We start from the raw sequence: 14,647 nt of genomic DNA on the forward strand, positions 1-14,647 counted from the left end.
TGCACCACCACTCCCATCTTAAAGTGTATTTATTTTGGATGGAAGTGATTGACAAGGGCAGAACTGGATGGGGTTTTTTTTTTCTATGTATTTTCTAGATTTTCCATTTAAAAATAAATCATCTTTAAGAAAGATAAATTGGAAAATTTAAGAAAGTTGAAAAAAAATTTTGGGATGCCTGTGTTTTCAAGTTAGTAGCCAGGAGGCAAGTGCTTTTTGGTGGGCAGGCTGTGAACAGCATCATGCAGGCCTGGAGACAAAGGCCTGCTTTCCAGAGGACAGGATAAGAAGTGTTTGACAGAATGCAGCTTTGTTCCTGGCTAGATTCCTGGGGAACAAATATCCTTTTTCTTCCACAGTCATCCCTGGTGTTCCTGAGCTGGCTTTTCAGGTTGAGAGAAGAAAGGCCCAGACTAGAAGTGCTGCCTGAGCTCTGCCAGAGCCCAGGCTTCTTCCTCCCCAGTGCAGATAAGCCAGGAAGGCTTGAAAAGCTGTCTTTTGTGGGGTTGGTGCTGGAAATCTTCCTTCCCGGAGGGTTTCTAAATCTGCAGACTTCAGTCTGTCCAAGGCTCAGGTCTCAGCAAGGCCATTTCCTGCATCCTGCTAGAAACATATTAGGTCACTGACCAGATTTAAAGAAGAGTAATTATGTGAATTCCAGCATAAGAATAAGCACCCTGGCTGTCCTGGACCTCACTGAGTGAGGGCACAGTGTGACTTCAGGTCCCTTTTTGTGCTCAATAGGGCTGCAGCCATGGTCACAGTTAAATAGCTAGCTGTGTTTGAAGAAAGTCCTTTTTTCCAGCAGGGAAATAGGCCAGTGTGCTCAGAATTAGCCAGCTAACAAAGTCATGAAAGGGACTTACAGAAACAATGGCATGCTGTACATTCCATAAGAGTTTAACAAGTTATACAGAGCAAATAAAGGCCTGATTGGCTGGCTCAGCAGGTTTTTCCCTGAGTGTGCACATCCACAGAGCCAGCACCATCTCCTGTGGGACCAGGGATCAGGCCCTGCCAGCGTGAATGCGAAGCAGCCCTGGCTCGCACTAGGCCCACACTCAGTGGAGCAAGAGGGAGGAGCTGCTGCCTGGCTTCACCCACTCCACCCCCAGAGCCTGCTCTGCAGATATTCTTGGGAGGCTTGGTGTTACCATGGTTTTAGAACATTGCTGAGGCAGGGTGAGGGGATGAAAGAATAGGAGCAGCCAGTCCCTCATTCAGTGGACTCATTATCCTTCGGGGCTGTGGAAATGTGGCCACTTATAAAAAGTAAAGCCTTATCATAAAAATGTACACCCATGTGCTTGCTCAGCAGCACTTATAACAAAAATGTACACCTATTTGAGAGTCTGTGTGTACATGTTTGTAGTAACATTAGTAATCATTGACAAAAACTGGAAACAAACCCAAAGTGCTTCAGCTGGTGAACAAACCACAAGATACCCACCCAGTGGATACCATTCAGCCATAAACAGGAGCAGATTATGAAACACACAAGACTGCGAATGACTCCCAAATGCATTATGCTGAGTACAAGTAGATAGTAGCAAAAGGCTATAGACTATAATTATATTTGTATGACCTTCTGGTAGAACATAAAACTTACAGTGATGGAAGATAAATAAGTGATTGGAAAAGGATAGGAGTAAGGTCCTCTGCTAAAGGAAACCTTTGGGGATGATAGAAATAGCTTCATTATGGTGGTAGTTACCCAACTGGTCATTTGTCAGAGTTCTATAACTGTGCTAAAAAAGTTGATGCTTACTGAATGTAAATGAAACTCAATCTTACTTTAAAAAGCAAGTTAAAACCTTGTTTCTTGCCCTTATTCGCTGCCTCCTTGGAGGGAGAAGTTTTCTGTCCTGAGATGGGCTGCATCAATGAGGTCAGACTCTGATCAGATGGAGAGTCTACTTTACTTTTTCTCTATTGTTCATTTAGCCAATATTTTTGAGCCTCTACTGTAGGTTTGTAATTATTCAATCAAGTCAGATCAGGTAGGAGGAAAGTGTTGTCAAGAGCCCTGCCTAAGAAAGCGGCAGAGGGAATGGAAAGGCCAGGTATCCACAGGTCTTTTAGAAAGCGCTTTAAGAGCCATCTTATTAGGCAAGATGACAGATCCTGGAAGAACTTGAATGCAGCTGGTGGGGAGAAGCCAGGACAGTTCCAGAGTTCACACTAGCAATACATCTTGTGGGAGCCAGCCAGTACTTTAGAGAGCTTGTGATTATAATGGCAGTAAATGAATTCATGAGCATTTGGCGATTTTAGGCCAAGGAGGTAAACAAGCTGTAGCCCAAGAGTAGGTATGACCCACAGGACCCATTGCCTGTTGTTTGTTTGGTTGTATGTTTGTTTGCTTTGGTCCTGGGACTTGAGCCCATGGTTTCAGATTTGTAGGCAAGTGCTCTACCCCTGAGCCATAGCACTGCCTGCTTTTAAATGGCCCACTAGCTAAAAATAATTGTATATTTCAAAATATTTTTAAAGTTAAAAGCGGCCAAATTGTATGAAACTCCAATTTGAATATCTACCATGAAATTTTGTTGGAACACAGTCAGACCTGTGCATGGATCTATTGCCTATGGCTACTTCAGCACTGTGATGCTAATGAGTAGCTGTGACATTGTGGCCCACAAAACCTAGCAGAATTGCTTGCAGAAATATTTTCCTGACCCTTGCTCCAGACTGATTGTATTTCCTCTGTCTGTGTTTTGCCTGCTTATGATAATAGCTGGATTTCAACAAAAACAATTTGTTTTCTCATGCTGATGCTTCTATGCAAGGACTTTGCGTTGCCTGTTATACCTTACATCACCCAGCACCACCACTGTCTTGATTAATGACTGGGTGTTGCATCCAGGTGCAAAGCTTAGGAGTTGTACCGTCATAGAAGCAGTGCTTTTGCCACATCATGCAGGATCTGGGTGCCTCACAGCATCTTGTGGGGCAGACCTATTGACTCTGAGCAGCATCTGTCTGCTCATACAGTCAGTTCTGACATCTTCAGCTCTGCTGGATGAATAAGTATAGGGATTGTTGAACCTAGACTGCTTCTTCCTGGCCCTTATCCAGATGATTCCTCAGGTCAAACAATGATCCCAGGACTGCAGAGATAGCTCAGCAATCTAAGCGCCTGCCTCAGCAAGTGCAAGGACCCAGGTTCGATCCTGGAAACCACATGCTATGTTGGCTCTGCCCTGGGAGCACCAAGCCAGCCACCAAGACCGGGAGTGGTGGCACGTGCCTGTAATCCCAGTGCTGAGGAAGCTGAAACAGGAGGATCACTACAAGACTGAACTGCACTAAAAAATGAACAAACTTTTTTTTTTTTTTTTTTTTTTTTTTTTTTATGTTCCCAGTGTCACCCAACATGAGTTTTCTCATTTCCTAAAGGAATTAAACTCTCCCTGGGCCTTTTGAAATTCATGGTTTGAGAAAAGGTCAAATTTTACAGAGGTGCTCAAAGGGGCCTGTTCTGGCCAGTGAGTGGAATGAGGCAAATTGGATGAATTTTATGTGCTATAGGCTTCTGCCTTGAAGCTGAGCTGTCACCCTTGCTGACTTCTGCATGACATTTTTGAGACAGACCATGGAAAACTAACAAACAAGAATTGAAACTAAGGGTTCTGACCAGTCTCAGCTCTATAACTGGACTTGAAATCAAAGTGACCCATCTCCCACCATCCCTCTTAGTCTCTGTGCTCTGCCATCTTGGCCTTCCTTACTTCCCTGAGTCTTTGCTTTTCTCTAGGCATGCAAGGTTCTTCTGGAAAGAACAACTGAGTGGTTTGAAATGGGTACTGTAATGGTCAATACCTTGTGTTAACTTGGCTGGATCCCCTTGGTAGCTCCTCACCCAGGGCCATGGGTGCTCTGCCCCTAGGGGCAAAGAGAGCCCGCCTTACGGAGGGGAGGGGCTGCCCCAGAGTGACTCACCACAGAAAGGATGTATAAAGGGGTTGAGGAAGATTCAGTGCCACTTCCTTGAAGGAAGCTTGATTGATGATGTAGCCACGGCACTTTGGAGGGGCTTGGATCTTCACAGCAGCTGCCACCACTTTCTTGGAGAAGCTCCAGTTTTTGCAGTTGGTGTGGAAGGAAGAGAGAGCAGTTTGATAGATCCCACAACTACTGCTGCTCCTCTACTCTTCGTTGTTTTCTGCTGCCATCTGCCTTGGAGGCAACAGTGTGGACTGCAACCTCCACTAAGTGTGAGTTAAATAAACCTTTCCTTCCTTTATTCTAAGTGTTGGGTATTTGTCCCAGCAATAAGTGAAAAGTAACTAAAGACAGAATTTGGTACCAGAGGAGTGGGGTCATTGCTGTGACTATACCTAACAACGTGGATTACAAGCTTTTGGTTGTGGCTAATGGGAAGAGATAGGAAAGGTTTGGAGATGTCACCTACTAGCAAAAAACTGGAATGCCTCAGCTTTTCTGTATGGGAGATTCTGGTCAGAGCTCAGAAAACCAGAATGCTGATAGAAAGCCTGCCTGTAAAGACCAGGATGGGAGGTTTCTGCTGGGAAGAAGGACTGCCTTTGGTTGTTGGACTGCAGATGATTTGTGTTATGGCTTGGCAGAAAGATTGCATTTTGCTCTTGTCCAGAGACTTTGCCTGAGACTGAGATTAAGTGCAGTGGATTAATTAATCTTGCAAAAGAAATCTCAAGGCAGTCAAATGTTGAGGCAGTGGCATGGCTATTGTTAGGGACTTTTAGTCAGATATATGTTGAGAGTCATCAGCAAAGAGCTCAGCAGGATGATTTAAAATGTTGTGAATTTGGCCAGAAAAGAAGCACCAGGAAGGCTGTGGACTACAAAGACAGAGATGAGATCTCCATTGCCCAGGAGGAAAAAGAGAGTAGAAAAGATGTCCTGAGGGCATTACAGGAGGTGGCAGGTCCTCCCCCTTTGCAGCCTCAGAATCACAAGGGTGAAGAACTTTGCTTTGAGGAGAAAGCTGCAGAGCCCCATACTCAAAAATGAAGGCAGTAACCACACCATTTTCCAGAATGGAGGGGGCAACCACACCAGAATCCAGAATGGTTCTGTCATAAAAAAATTTATTCCTCAGAATCAGGGTCAGAGTATTCAGTGATCCAGGCACTCGACTCCTACAGTCAAGAGAAAAGAAAGGCTAGCTACTGCTCCAGCTAGCAGTAGACCTTGGCATCATCCACATGGTGTTGGTTTTAGATGCATTCAGAATGCAGGAGTTCTAAGGTAAAGAAGGCTTCCACTTAGATTTCAAAAGGCCTGGGAAGCCAGGCAATGTGCCCCTCAGAGGGGAGTGTGTAAAGCTGTGAGTGAGAAGCCTATTCAGTGGAAACCCCAGAAGCTTGAAAAAGCCAAAACCATGGATTGTCTAGAGAAAGCTGCAAAGAGGGAGCAAAGCCAGTCCCAGAGAAAAGCCATGGGAGCTACCAGCAGAAATGCCATAGGGGTGGAGCCATGTAAGGCTTTTGGATCTCACAACTCATTACAGGTTGCTTCAGATGTTCCACATGAAACTACAGAACCTAATGTTTGTCCTTCTGGCTTTTGGACTTGTTTTGATCCCAAATACAGCAGGTTTGTATCCTACTGTGTATACCTTTTAGAATGATAATGTTTGTTTTGTGCCTTTTAATATTGGAAGTTTGTTGTTGTTTTACTGGGGAAAAAATATATATTTAGAAATAGCAAGCTGGACTCAGTTTAGATGATCCCAATCTTGTTGGCAACATCCAATGTATCATAATCAGGAGCCAGTCAAACATATGCCTTCTTCTCTCCATCAGGCCTGATTAGGGTATTGACCTTGGCAACATCAATGTCATAGAGCTTCTTTACAACTTGTTTGATTTGGTGCTTATTGGCTTTGACATCCACCATGAACACGAGTGTGTTGTTGTCCTTGATCTTTTTCATGCCTGATTCTGTGGTTGGGGGAACATGATGACAGAATGGTCAAGCTTGTTTCTCCTGAGGGCGCTTTTCTGAGGGTATTTGGGCTGCCTCCAGAGCCCCAATGTCTTGGGCTGGCTGAAGGTGGGTGATGTCTGTATTTTCTTTTTGTGACTGTGGATGCCTTTCAGCACAGCCTTCTTGGCCTTCAAAGCTTTTGCTTTGGCTTCTGCTTTGGTAGGGGCAGGGGCTTCCTTCTTTGCCTTCAGCGCCATCTTGGTAAAAAGGCTCAATGTTGGAAGTGTTTAACTTTTCATTTGTACAGAGGCTCACAGCTAAGAGTTTGCCTTCAATCTTGGGACTTAGACTTTTCAGCAATGCTGGAACTGTTAAGACTTTGGCAACTCTTGCAAATAAACTAAGTACCTTTTGCATAAAGGGATGTGCATGAGTCTTTGGGAGGCCAGGGGAAGAATGTTGTGGTTCTCATGTAATACAATATTGATAGACTTAATAGTGATTCATAAGGATTGTTAAAGGTGTGTTATAATGTCCAAGTTGTGAAATGTTAATAAGTGTATCAACTAGTTGCCAAGTTGACAAGAGGTAGATTGTAGTGGTCAATACATTGTGTCAACTTTGCTGATCCCCTCAGTTCCATACTCTGGGCCATGAAGGCTCTGCCCTGAGGGTCAGGGAGGGGCTGGCCCACAGTGACTCAGCACAAAGAGGATGTATAAAGGGGTTGAGGAAGGATTCAGTGACACTTCCTTGGAGGAGCTTAGTCGACACAGCCGCTCCACTTTCTTGGAGGAGCTCTGGTCTTTGCAGTCAGAATGGAAGGAAGAAAGAGAGGCTTGATAGATGCCGCTGCTAACTGAGACATACTAGAACGTGAGTTCTGGGGACCAGGACCTTTTTAAAATTCTTTTATTTTTTAAAGAGGAGGACCTTTTCTTGCCCTCTTAAATAGTGACTGAGTGACTACATACAATCAGATGCAAAGGGCATTTAAACTGAGGAAAATGGAAATGAAGTTATTTCAAACATATTTACATTTTCCCAAGCAAGTAACAGGGACATCTCTAAGAATTCTCAAGAAACTCTTCACTGTTTGTATTCCAAGACAGCTAGGAGTTTTCCACATCTAACCTCATCATTTATTTTTCAAAAATGATGGGATCACTGGGGTCTCCTTAAATATGCAGGCAGACATATACACTGTTTTCAGAACTGAGGTTCTGGCATCCTCTGTGACTTGATGTATCCATTCCTTAGGAGATCTTGTTATCAACTAGAGGGGCTTAAATGTGAGGTCAGGATTTTTAGTGCTGGAATCATTTGCTGTTAAATTCTGCCCTCTAGTGGTTGTCAATGTCTGAACAGTGCATTTGACTACAATTCAGTTTCTAAACATTCTGGCAGCTTTTAATATTAATATAATTGTGCACTATGATGTTATATACTTCAACTTAAGACAGGAGGACTGTTCTTACAGTACATAAGAAGTTACTTGGTTTTTATTGGCTTCATGGAAGGCAGGTTACAATCCTCACACCATTTACTATCAGAATTGTCTCATGTTCTAGAACAGAGCTCTAACATGCAGGTGCTATATGTAGATTTGGGGAAAGGAGGCTAGTATTTAGTCTGAAGTTTCACCTGAAGTTTACTTGGAAGAACTTATATTTGAATTGTAATTTAAAGCCCAAGAGAAGAAAAAAGAAAAACCAACAAAAACTGGCATCTTGCTGGGGAAGAAGCTAGCTTTAGGTGAACAGAAGATTGCTAGCAGCACACTTGAGATTGTGGAGGAAGAGCCCACACCTGAGGGACCATGCGCTCCAGAGTGGACTAGAGCCAGAGAGGGATCAGGAGTCAGAGGAGACAGTAGGTCCTCCCATATTGCCCGAATGCACAGAGGAAGCTTCAGGCACTCTTGGGAAGTTCTGAGATAATCAGTTTGTTAAAGAAAAAAAAAAAAAGCTTGGGGAGAATTTATTTTCTTTTCTTTTCTATTTTTTGTATTTAGTACAGGGTCTACAGGTCTCGCTACACAGACAGGACTCATAGTAATCCTCCTGTTTTCAGGGATTACAGGCGCTCACCACCATGCCCAGTCTCAATCGCCATCTCAGTGCGCCCTGGGGGTGGGGCCAGCACGGCACACCGCTGGGATAGAACCCCGTCCTGCATCTGCCTAAGCAAGCACTTTAATCTGCTGAGCCACCTGGCCGACCCTAGAAAATTTCTTATTTATTGCCAAAATAATACAGAACTACATATTGTATTACAATTTGCTTTTTTCATTGTACTCCATTCTGTGTTAAATATACAGCCCTACTTCATTCCTGCATTTGAATGGCTATCTGATACAGCTCAAGCATCCCTAATCTAAAAATCTGGAATCCAAAATGCCTCAAAATTTGTAACTTTTTGAGCAACAGATTGATCCCCAGATAAAAAATTTCCATACCAGGAAACTTTGTTTCATGCACAAAGTTACTAAAATATTGTATAAAATTGCCTTCCAGCTATGAGTAAGGTATATGTGAAACATGAAGGAATTTTGTGTTTAGACTTTGATCATATCCCCAAGACATCTCTATGTATATGCTGACATTCTAAAATAAAATCTAAAATCCAAAACACTTCAACATTTCAGATAGGGGACACTCAACCTATATGAGGTAGTAGGAGATGTAATTAGATATAACTAATTTCTTATTGACATTGAGGTTTTTCTAATGTTCTGTTAAAAGCAATTTTGCAGTTAAAACTTAGTCATTTAACAGCATCCATTGCGCACCCAGCATATGCTGGTCACCCTTCTAGGCCTGAGATTTCAACATAGATCACATGTCCCTGCTTCTGCTCTGGGGGTGGCAGAGGGGCAAGAAGGGAAGAAAGACTCCCCAGCCAGTCAGGTTAGATTGTGCTGAGTGCCCACCAGGAAAGGTTCATCAGGGGGGCTGGTGAGATGGCTCAGTGGTCTAAAGCACCTACTTAGAACAAGCTTAGCCAAGCACAGGGACCATGGTTCAATCCCCCAGCACCACATGCCAGCCAGCCCCACCCCCTGGTGGGCTGAGCTGGCCACACACAAAGAAAGAAAGAAAGAAAGAAAGAAAGAAAGAAAGAAAGAAAGAAAGATTCATCAGGGTTAGGAACTGAGATGCTGGGTCACACAGGGCCACTAAACTTTAGGTGGAAAGCCTCAGTGAGAATGTGGCTGTTGAGTGAAGGTCAAGTCAGCCATGGTGTCCAAGTGGGAAGACAATGCGGCGAGAGCATGGGTGTGAAACCACAGCCTGCCTCTTCCACAGAGGAGCAGAGAGGCCAGAGAGGTTGAAAGGGGGAAATGCAAGCTGACTCTGGAGTGGTAGAGGCTGAGGTAGAAGAGTAACAAAGGAGGTGATGCCGGATGCACGGGACCTGCATGTGAGAAAGAGCACCATAATACTTACGGGATGTTCTAAGTTCTCTTTGGCTTCCCTGTTGCTAGTGCTCATCTTTAGGGCACCAAGGCAAAAGTAGGGAGACGTTGGGAGGTCATTGTGGTTGTCCACAGAAGAGGTGGTTTGGACCTACAGTAGCAAAGAAGGTAGTGAAGAAAAGGGATTAGATAACCAACGTGAAGTCAAGCTACCAGGATTTCCTAATGGGCTAGATATGGGGTGAGAGAAGACTGCAAGGGTGATGGTGCTATCAGCTGAGATGGCTCCGCATGAAATATGCAAGAATTCCCGTTAAGATGAAAACCTACAAGGAGAACGATTATATGTTGGGTAATAATAGGTCAAAATAAATTTCCCAGCAACTAAGAGGAGTTTTCTTGTTGATTTGTTTTTCACATTTGTCTTGTTTTTCTATTAGTAATGTTTTCTTTACAAAAATAAGAATACTCCTATTGTCATGTGTTAGTTTTCTCCATAAATAGAATGCTGAAAATGTGTAGTTCAATTAAAATCATCTAAAAGATCTTAAATATATTAGAGAATTCTTAAACTGTTCAGTCTCAAGATCTCTTTAAATTCTTCAAAAGAAGTTTTAAAAAATTATAATGGGGTATAGCTGTTTATTGCATTAGCAATTTAAATGGGAGAATCTTTAAAATATTCTTTTACATCATTTTTATTTAATGAACATGTCATGTGTGTTTAATGTATTTTAAACTAACAATTAACCTGTTATACATAAGCAATATAAATAGCATCTTTTTCTAAAAAAATAATTATTTTCCAAAACAAAACAGTTTAGTAGTGTGTTAGTTACTTTTCTTGTTACTGAGACCCAATACCCAACACCCACAAGATAAAGGATGAAAGGTTTATTTCAGTTTACAGTTTATAGAGGTCTCAATCCAGAGTTAGCTGGCTTCCAGGCAGGGACAGCCTGGCCTAGGAGCATTACTGAGGTGAAACAGTTCATGGAGTAGCAGGCAAAAGACAGTGACCAGCAAGCAGCCAACCTGCAACCTGCCTGCCTTTTTTATCCCATCTAGACTACCAACCTTTTGGGTGATACCACCCAGAACTATTCTAATTTCAGACAGTGAGCTAATTTAGTACCACATACCCTTGATCCATACACCCTGGATCACACACCCTAGATCCAGCCAGCTCCCAAAAGCCCAGCCTATGAGCACATAAGGCTTTGGGGGAATATCTAGATCACAACAAGTGGAAAGAGTGATGTTGTTTGACATTTTTTTGTCAGTCTCTTCTGTGTCTGGCTTATTAGAACACAGCTTGATTTTTTAAATCTGCCTTAGCATTCAATCTACTATGTTATGTTGTTTTAGTTGAACTCTGAAGAAAATCTAGTCTCACGCAGAATTTAGTTCAAAAGCAGCCTTCACTTTAGATGGCTTTTTTCAGATAATTACAGTTATTCTGTGATACTAGGCTAGAATTGAGCCCTGCCTCTTACAGGTTAATTGCAGTGTAGAATCTGAAACCACACCAATGGCTGTGTTTTTTTTTTTATGTTGCTCCTTTAAAATCCATTGGGCTGTCTTGCAATTTGAGTGGATCACTTACCAATGCATGATTTTGTGCCATCATGCATTGGTCATTTGAAAAATACTGATTTCACGAGTATCTCAACATATTTCGCTGTATAATAGCAAATCTCAGATCTTTTAATACCACCCCTCACCTATCAGAAAATCATTAAAATATAGGACAGCTGTCAGACTCTTGAGTACCAATTCCCCAAAACTAACTTTCACTTGAAAGTTCATATTATATCATTGCCAACAAATGGTGTCAGTTGTTTTCCTTGAAATGACAGGCCCATATTGTTGTTGACTTTTTGTGTGTTTTATTTTGTTTTTTTTCCCAGAAAATGTATGCCAAATGAATACCTAAGTGTGAAGAACTGTAATTTGCCAGGCTCTATTTGAAGTAAAAATGGTTTTCCGTGAGAGAGCTAGCTCTGCTCACGAGGCAGTCCTGCTTCCTTTTTCCTTGGGGCAGCCACTGCACCCAGGTATTGGACCCAGAGCCCCTGCACACTGCCTTTGTCATACAGAATGCTGCAGCCTGTGGGGACCTTTCCCTGAGGTGGGCCAGCGGCTGTCAGCATGCAGTGTCTGCTAAGACCGCATGGTGTCTCTGCCTTACTCTCCACTAAGGCAGCAGCACTTCTCACCCAGCGTGGTTTTTGACTATCAGTATAAATGTCAAAATTTATACTGCCCAGTGTAATGGGCGGAAAGGGGCTCAATATTATCATGAAATTGTTTGTGTCTCTTGGACTCCCTGAAAGACCCTCTGCAGGCCTGCTGACCACACTGAGCACAAGGTACAAGGGGCATCCTCTGCCGCTCAATTATGGGCCCAAAAACTGCAGAAATACTGAAAACACAAAGAACTGCTGTCTAAATCCATATTTTTTTCTCTTACTATGTATTTTTTTCACCCAGTTTATCCACAAGTGGATTGAATATCCACTAAAGGCCTTAGTAATTAGTATAGAAAACATATTAAAATATTATTTGAAAATAGGATAAAAACTGAGAATCTATCCTTAGAAGTAAGGGCTCTCAGTCATGAGCCCGCTCCTTGCGATGGGATGGATTGTGAAACCTCAGCAGCCGAACTGCAATTAACATAATGGAGTTGCTGCTCATTACGTACTGTGAAGAGCTGCACCAGAAGCAGTTGCTGTTCTGCACTAATTGCTTTATATTAAGACTGTGAAAACCCGCAGCTCGGTGGGGCCAAGGCCTGATTTATAGCGGAGATACTGTGCTTGGATGTAGAAGTGCAGTCAAGGGGTAAATTCTTTTAGGGATAAATTTACGGGGGTGCAGGCTGAAAAGGAGCATTCTCCTCATCCTTAAGCTTTTATTAATTGCCACAGCATTTGCTCATTCTGTGCTCCCAGTGTGGATTAGCTGGCTGAGCTCCATCCCTCCTTTATGTGAATGAAGATAAGGATGTGTCAGACCCTGGGAATGAGAACATGCTGTTTGGCCCTTCAAGGCAATTTCCTTTCAAGTCCTGGCTCTCTCCAGATGGCCTCTAATTGTTTCTTGAATGACCTCAGTGTCCAGGCTGCAGGAACCTGGTCTGAGAGGCCATTTCACATATTTATTAGCCTGTGGATGAGAACTTACTCCATAAAGCCCCTATTCACACTCTCAAAAGAGCCTTCTGTGCAGAAGAAATGATGAAGCTGATGGACTACTTCCTGTGACTGCCAGTACCCAGTTGGATTTTTATTTTTCCCAGGCCCCAGTCAATTCAGGGAGGGGTCCATATGCTGCACCTGAGTCCTTTCTGCCCAGTCTCTTCTGTCTCCTCATGTCTGGGCAAAATAGGGCCAAGTCCTTTTATCCTCTGGTGTCAAGATTACCTGAACAGAGCACAGCATTCTGGGAAATCAGTGGAGAGGCTTTGGATTCAATCCTTAGTACAAAAAAAAAAATCTTTAGAGACATGTAAATGAGGCCCAGCCAGATAACTCAGCAGATTAAAGTGCCTGCTTAGGCAGACACAGGGGCCAGGGGTTTGATCCCTGGCCTGCTTTGCCCACCTCGTGCCTAGGGCACACTGAGATGGCGATTGAGACTGGGCATGGTGGTGTATGTCTCTAATCCCAGTGCTTGGGAGGCTGTAAACAGGAGAATCACTAAGAGTCCAATCTACACAGTGAGACCCTGTTGACCCTGTAACCCTGTACTAAAAACATTTTTTTAAAAAAAATAAATATGTAAATGCACCTACTGTGTGTCTTACTTGTAGGGTGTTGATAGAGCCCAGGTTGAATTCCTGTGCCATCTCTACCTCCACATCCTCTCTGGGTCTTCATGCCCCATGCTGAGCATTGTGGTGCAGACATGATTTTTTCCTGGCCAGTGGACAGACAGTCATCTCAACAAATGCTTTGGTGGCCAGACACTGTAGCCAGATGCTGGAGTAGGACTCTCCAGAGGGTGAAAAGAGCCATAGTAAAGGGAGAAAGAAAATGCCAAGGCTGCACACACTGAGAACCAGGACTGCTGAGCTCCTTTCAGCTCCCTCCACCTCAGGACTTAAGAGAAAATGTGGGGAGCCTAAGAATGAACTTGGAGGACAGAGCAGATTCCCTTTCATTTACATCGCCCTATGGGTGAGCTTATCTAGCATAGTCTGCCTGATCTGAGTAAGAGACTTTGTGAGCTCGTGCCTCTAAATAAGGTCCTGAGGTTTTCCAGCCAACACAGTAGTCTTTTGGAAATATCCTTCAGGAGCTCAGAGCTGCTGGTCGTGGGAGCAAAGCTCACAGCTACACTCAGTGGCACAGGACATTCCAGTTCCATGAAGCCCTGTTCATTTTGCTAGAAGCAAATTTATGCCCTTTTTATCCTGGCAAATTCAATTCAGTTCTTTCTTGGAAGTCCCTGGAGTAGGCTAGGAAATAACACTGATTTGCACCTGCTGCTGACACATCAGAGCACAAGCGTATTATTAAGGACCTGTGATATACCTGTTTCATGTGAAACAGCAACTCTCAGCTATAGATATCACATACGTACACATAAAGCCCAGAACAGCCCAACACACAGTGTGTTACAGCTTGATTCAGAGTTGTAATGCCACTGTGACAAGGAGGCCCTATAGAGTCAAACTGCTGATGGAAGATTAGAAACCTACCGCTGAGAACGGCAGGGGTGGAGTAGCCTGGTACAGTGACTCCTTAGAAGGAAAACATCTTTAGAACATAGTCTCTTGCATCTGCTTTTCAACACATTGGCTTTATGCCATCACATTAGCTTCTCTGGGCATGAGACACATGGTCTAGGTTCTTCTAGGCGATAGCCTTACAGCTTATGGTCTAAGGAGAAATGGATTCTTTGCCTCGCTTCTAGTTTGAAAATCCCTGAGAAACTATTGAGTTGGTCTCATGTTCTCTCCTAGACCATTCAGTGTATTCTCACAGGTCCATTACAAGGATGGATACACATGCTATTTGGTAACATTTTAAACATATCACCATGGCTTGTTAATGCTATTTCCTCCAGAAATTTCAGACTCCAACTCTTATTCTTCTCTAATTATCCCTATCCAGGGTGTGTGTGTGTGTGTGTGTGTGTGTGTATGTATAATATTGCCACATAGATTTAGATGCCAATAGAATATTCACCTCTGACAGGACAAAAAAAAGGATACAAAAGAAAGATCATTTTGTATTTATATATACAAAATAGGATAAATTTACAGCTACTTTCACTTGATTCAATGAGAAGAAAGAGGTGTACTAA

At 43.1% G+C, this 14,647-nt stretch overlaps 1 protein-coding gene across 1 annotated transcript in view; it reads left to right on the forward strand.

The window, feature by feature from the left end:
- Bcar3 (BCAR3, NSP family adaptor protein) overlaps positions 1–14,647 on the forward strand; it is a 121,032-nt gene that overhangs the window by 45,973 nt on the left and 60,412 nt on the right. The window lies entirely within an intron of this gene.

Source organism: Octodon degus, unplaced genomic scaffold (genome assembly GCF_000260255.1).
Source record: "Octodon degus isolate 3935 unplaced genomic scaffold, OctDeg1.0 scaffold00074, whole genome shotgun sequence".
Lineage (NCBI taxonomy): Eukaryota > Metazoa > Chordata > Mammalia > Rodentia > Octodontidae > Octodon > Octodon degus.